The sequence below is a fragment of the Dipodomys spectabilis genome, unplaced genomic scaffold (assembly GCF_019054845.1).
Source record: "Dipodomys spectabilis isolate Male_0828 unplaced genomic scaffold, ASM1905484v1 ptg000097l, whole genome shotgun sequence".
Taxonomy (NCBI): Eukaryota; Metazoa; Chordata; class Mammalia; order Rodentia; family Heteromyidae; genus Dipodomys; species Dipodomys spectabilis.
In genome coordinates this window covers 4,055,160-4,061,362 of record NW_024870774.1, presented here as the reverse complement: position 1 = coordinate 4,061,362, position 6,203 = coordinate 4,055,160, and the positions used below count along the sequence as shown (strand labels likewise).

General features: G+C 44.6%; 1 pseudogene; it reads left to right on the top strand.

Moving 5' to 3' along the window:
• Positions 1–2,112: 2,112 nt before the first annotated feature.
• On the top strand, positions 2,113–2,713 carry LOC122113422 (annotated as a pseudogene).
• The last annotated feature ends 3,490 nt before the right edge of the window (positions 2,714–6,203 follow it).

The window sequence follows — 6,203 nt, the reverse complement described above, 5'->3', positions numbered from 1 at the left end:
TTTTGATAAAATACAACACCCATTCATGTTAAAAGCTCTGGAGAGGGGCTGGGAAGGTGGCTCAGTGGTAGAGCACTTGCCTTGCATGCATGAGGCTCTGGGTTCGATTCCTCAGCACCACATAAGAAAAAAGCCAGAAGTGGGGCTGTGGCTCAAGTGGTAGAGCGCTAGCCTAGAGCTGAGGAGCTCAGGGACAGTGCCCAGGCCCAGAGTTCAGGCCCCTCCCCCCCTGCCCCCCCCTACACACACACACACACACACACACACACACACCCGCCAAAAAAAAAAGCTCTGGAGAAAATAAGAATAGAAGAAACATTCCTTAAAACAATAGAATCCATATGTTACAGACCAATAGCCAATATTATACTAAACGGGAAAAAACTACAACCAATTGTCCTAAAAGCAGGAACAAGGCAAGGATGCCCATTCTCTTGCCTTCTCTTCAATATAGATCTGGAATCCTTAGCCAGAGCAATAAGGCAAGGAAAGGACATTAAAGAGATCCATATAGGGAAGGAAGAAATTAAACTATCCCTATTTGCAGATGACCTTAGTGACCCCAAAAACTTAGTGGCCCTTAGTGACCTCAAAAACTCTACTCCCAAACTCACAGAACTTATAAACCATTTTGGCAAAGTAGCAGGATACAAAATTAACCCACAAAAATCAGTTGCCTTTCTGTATACCAACAATGTGCAAACAGAAAGGGAAATCAGGTAACAACCCCATTCACAATAACCCCCCCCAAATAAAGTATCTAGGAATTAATCTAACCAAAGAGGTAAAGGATTGATTTAGTGAAAACTACAAAAACCCAAAAGAAGAAATCAAAGAGAACACCAGGAAATGGAAAGACTTTCCATGTTCTTGGATAGGCAGAATCAATATTGTGAAAATGGCCATACCGCCAAAAACAATATACAAATTTAATGCAATTTCCATCAAAATCCTAATGAGGTTCTTTACTAAAATAGAGAAAACAATCCAAAAATTCATATGGAACAACAAAAGCCCTAGGATAGCCAGTGATTCTAGGCAAGAAAAGCAATACAGGAAGTATCACAATACCAGATTTCAAGCTCTACTACAGAAACATAACAAAAACTGCTTGGGATTGGCATATGAACAGACACAAAGACCCCATCGAACAGATTAGAAGATCCAGAAATAGGGCTGGGAAGGTGGCTCAGTGGTAGAGCGCTTGCCTTGCATGCCTGAGGCCCTGGGTTCAATTCCTCAGCACCACATAAGCAGAAAAAAAAAAAAATAAAAAGCTGGAAATGGCACTGTGGCTTAAGTGGTAGAGCGCTAGCCTTAAGCTGAAGAGCTGAGGGACAGTGCCCAGGCCCAGAGTTCAGGCCCATGACTGGACCCCAAAAAAAAAGAAGATCCAGAAATAAAATCACATACTTACAGTCAGCTGATATTTGACAAAGGAGCCAAAGACATATAGTGGAAGAAACATAGCCTCTTCAACTATAATGCTGGGAAAACTAAGCAGCCACACGCAGAAAACTAAAAGTAGACCCCAGACTGTCACCATGCACTAACATCAACTCAAAATGGATTAAAGACCTTAACATCAAACCTGAAACTCTGAAACTCCTGCAAGACAGAGACACTTGAACTTATAGGCACAGGTAGGAACTTCCTGAACAGAGTCCCAGGATCACAACAAATTGGAGAGACTCAACAAATGGGACTACCTTAAAATAAAAAGGTTTTGCACAGCTAAAGACATAACTGCCAAACTAGAAAGACAACCAACCAATTGGAAAAAAATATTTACCTACAACATATCAGACTAATATCCATTATATACAGGGAACTCAAAAAAACTAATCCCTCCCAAATCTAACAAACCAATCATTAAATTGGCAAGGGAACTAAAGAGACTTCTCAGAAGAGATCAGAGAAGGGCGCGCCAGTCCCTCGGATCTGTGTCTTGCTTCAACAGTGTTTGGATGGAACAGACCCCGGGACTCCTCCTTTCCACCACCAACTAACTGCCTCTCCACTCACCACCCTTATCTTCTCGCCCATCGCCTGCTTCCAGGACCAACTAATGCTGGTTTTTTTCTGTGGTTAGCTCTGTATTGACGACCAGCCATGACATCCCAGATTTGCCAGAATTATTCCACCGAGGTGGAGGCTGCCAACAACCGCCTGGTCAGCTTGCATCAGCGGGCCTCCTACACCTGCCTCTCTCTGGGCTACTATTTCGATCGCGACTATGTGGCTCTGGAGGGTGTGAGCCATTTTTTCCGCGAGTTGGCGGAGGAGAAGTTGAGGGTGCCCAGCGCCTCCTGAAGATGCAGAACCAGCGCGGTGGCCGTGCTGTTCCAGGATGTGCAGAAACCTTCTCAGGATGAGTGGGGTAAAACCGTGGAAGCCATGGAAGCTGCCCTGGCCCTGGAGAAGAGCCTGAACCAAGCCATTGTGGATCTTCATGCCTTGGGTTCTGCTCGCATAGACCCCCATCTCTGTGACTTCCTAGAGAACCACTTCCTGCATGAAAGGTGAAGCTCATCAAGAAGATGGGCAACTACTTAACCAACTTTCCCAGGCTGAGGGGGCGGTCCCTCAGGCCCAGCTGGGCAAGTATCTTTTCGAAAGCCTCACCCTCAAAAACTCCAGAGTCCAGCAGCTTTTGAGGGGCCATCTCTGCCTCACCAGATATGAGGGTTTCTGCCCGAGCTTCTGCCTCTAGCCATTGGGAAACTTCCTAACTAATCATCCTGGAGCACTTCCCAAGCCTTGGACCAAATGAAAATAAAGCTTTTTGCAGCAAAAAATAAAAAAAAAGAAGAAAAAAAGAAGAGATCAAAATGGTAAAGAAACGCATGAGGAAATGTTCATCAACCCTGGCCTAAAGGAAACGCAAATGAAAACAACCCTGAGATACCACCTTACTCCGTCAGAATGGCCCACATCATTCACCCAACAACAAATGCTAGTGGAGATGCGGAGAAAGAGGAACCCTATTGCATTGCTAGTGGGAATGTACACTAATACTTTGGAGGTAACTCAGAAAGCTAAATATAGACCTCCTCTATGACCCAGCCATATAACTCCTAGGCATCTACCCTAAGGAACAGGAACCAGGATACAGACACATGCACCTCCATGTTCACTGCAGCAAGATATGGAAACAACCCATAGCCAAGATATGGCAACAAGCCAGGTGCCCTACTACACATGAACAGATCCAAAAATTGTGGTACCTATATAATGGAATATCATGCAGCCATTAGAAAGGCCAAAATAATGGCATTCACAGGGAAATGTATAGAACTAGAACAAATCATTTTGAGCAAGGTGAGCCAAGAGCAAAGAGACTAATGGTACATGGTTTCCTTGATATATAGATGTTAATTCCAAAATGCAAGGAGATATAACAAAGTAAACAAGACTCGAGAAACAAAGACCTCCACTCAATTTGTCCTATCATTTCTTTTTTTTTGGGGGGGGGGTCCAGTAGTGGGGCCTGAACTCTGGGCCTGGGCGCTGTCCCTCAGCTCTTCAGCTCAAGGCTAGCGCTCTACCACTTGAGCCACAGTGCCACTTCTGGCTTTTTTCTTTTTGCTTATATGGTGCTGAGGAATCGAACCCAGGGCCTCATGCATGCAAGGCAAGTGCTCTACCATGAGCCACCTTCCCAGCCCCTTGTCATATCATATCTAAATGACTTCATGTCCTTTTTTTTTTTCCGGTTGGTTGTGGGACTTGAACTCTGGGCTTGGGCATTCCCTCAGCTCTTCAGCCCAAGGCAAGCACTCTACCACTTGAGCCACAGTGCCACTTCTGGTTTTCTAGTAGTTTATTGGAGATAAGAGTCTCATGGACTTTCCTGCCTGGGCTGGCTTTGAACAGTGATCCTCAGATCTCAGCCTCCTGAGTAGTTAGGATTACAGGCGTGAGCCACTGGCGCCCGGCGACTCCATGTTCTTGACCACATATATGGTATATATATGTGCACATCTGAGGGAAGCTAGGAGAAAGACACAGAATCAGAAGGAAACAGGAAAATATACAATAGAGAGGCCCATCAGCGGCACTACTGGACATTGATGAAAACGAACTAAGCAACTAAAGGGAATCGATGGGAAGAAAGGAATGAAAGAGAAAGAGGAAACAGCTTACACTAAGCAAAAGGAAAGAAATGTACATATCACTGGATGTGAAAGAAATAGTTGTCAAAGTTCATAGAATTCACAGACATTATAGACTATAATAATGACAATTGCCTTATGAAAATTAAAATGTTTGTGACTTTAACTAAGTATCACTATCCTACAATATTGTGAAATTTATGTAATCACTTAATCTCAATAAAAAATTATTTTAAAAATTATATGTGTGTGTGTAAAAACATAAATTCATGGGCTGGGAAGGTGGCTCAGTGGTAGAGCACTTGCCTTGCATGCATGAGGTCCTGGGTTCGACTCCTCAGCACCACATAAGCAAAAAGAAAAATGCTGTGGCTCAAGTGATAGAACACTAGCCTTGAGCTGAAAAGCTGAGGGACAGCGCCCAGGCCCAGAGTTCAGGCCCCACGACCAGACCTCCCAAAAAAACAAACAAACAAAAATAAATAAATAAATTACAACTTGGTAGCTGGAAACAACAATTTTTTTTTCTTTTTTCTCAGAGGGAGTCCAGTCGTGGGGCCTGATCTCTGGGCCTGGGCACTGTCCCTGAGCTTTTCAGCTCAAGGCTAGCACTCATAGCGCCATTTCCGGCTTTTTTCTTTTTGCTTATGTGGTGCTGGGGAATCGATCCAGGGCCTCAGGCATGCAAGGCAAGCGCTCTACCACTGAGTCACCTTCCCAGCCCCAGAAACAAACAATTTTTTTTTTTTTTGGGGTCCGGTCGTGGGGCCTGAACTCTGGGCCTGGGCGCTGTCCCTCAGCTCTTTAGCTCTTTAGATCCAGGGCCTCAGGCATGCAAGGCAAGCGCTCTACCACTGAGCCACCTTCCCAGCCCCAGAAACAAACAATTTTTTTTTTTTTGGGGGTCCGGTCGTGGGGCCTGAACTCTGGGCCTGGGCGCTGTCCCTCAGCTCTTTAGGCTAGCGCTCTACCACTTGAGCCACACAGCGCCACTTCTGGCTTTTTTCTTATGTGGTGCTGAGGAATCGAACCCAGGGCCTTGAGCATGCAAGGCAAGTGCTCTACCACTGAGCCACCTTCCCAGCCCCACAAACAATTTTTATCTTTCAGTTTCTTTCTTTAAGTCTGGAATCCAATGTGACTTAACTTCATGACTGATCAAGGTCTGTGGTGAGTTGTGGTACATTGGTCAGCCTGGGCTTCAGCTACCTCCATGCTGTGACCGGAAAACTTGCTTGGTTCCAAGCTCATTCCGGGGTTTGTTCCTGCTGCACTACATGAACCTCTCCAGAAAGCTGCTCTGTCCATGGCATTGACTTCCCCCAGGTAAGCAGTCTAAGGAAAGCAAGAGAAAGTGCCACTTGGCTCTTTGGTAATCCAAGCACTTAGGAAGTATAGATAGGAAGATCATAGTTCTATGTCAGCCAGGCATAAAAACTCAAAAGACTCCATCTCAATTAATGGCTTGGTATTGTGACACATGCCTGTCCTCCACAGTAACATGGGGAGACGTAAGTAGGAGGATTGGAAGCAGTAGAGTGCTCACCTTGAGCTGAAAAGCCGGGAACAGCACCCACACCCAGAGTTCAAGCCCCACGACTGACCAAAAACAAAAAAATCTCTTAAGAAAATCCCTTAAGAAGGAGAATTAACAAATAGGTAGGAGATGAAAAAACCGAGATGCCCCACCACAGATGAATGGATCCAAAAATTGTGGTATCTATACACAATGGAATATTACGCAGCCATTAGAAATGACAAAATAATGGCATTTGCAGGGAAATAGATGGAGCTAGAAGGAATCATGTTGAGCAAGGTAAGCCAAGAGCAAAGAGACAAACGGTACATGGTCTCCCTGAGAAGTGGATGCTAAATCCAAAATGTTAAGTTACACGACAAAACTAACAGGACTTAAGAAACAAAGACCTTCCACTCATCTGGTCGAACCACTACTAAATATCCCCATGCTGCTGATCACATGTATGGTGTATATGTATACACCGTTATATGTTATAGACTGTGATAGACAATTTGCTCCAGGAAAATTAGAATGAACTTGTGACTTTAAATGAGCATCATTATTCCACA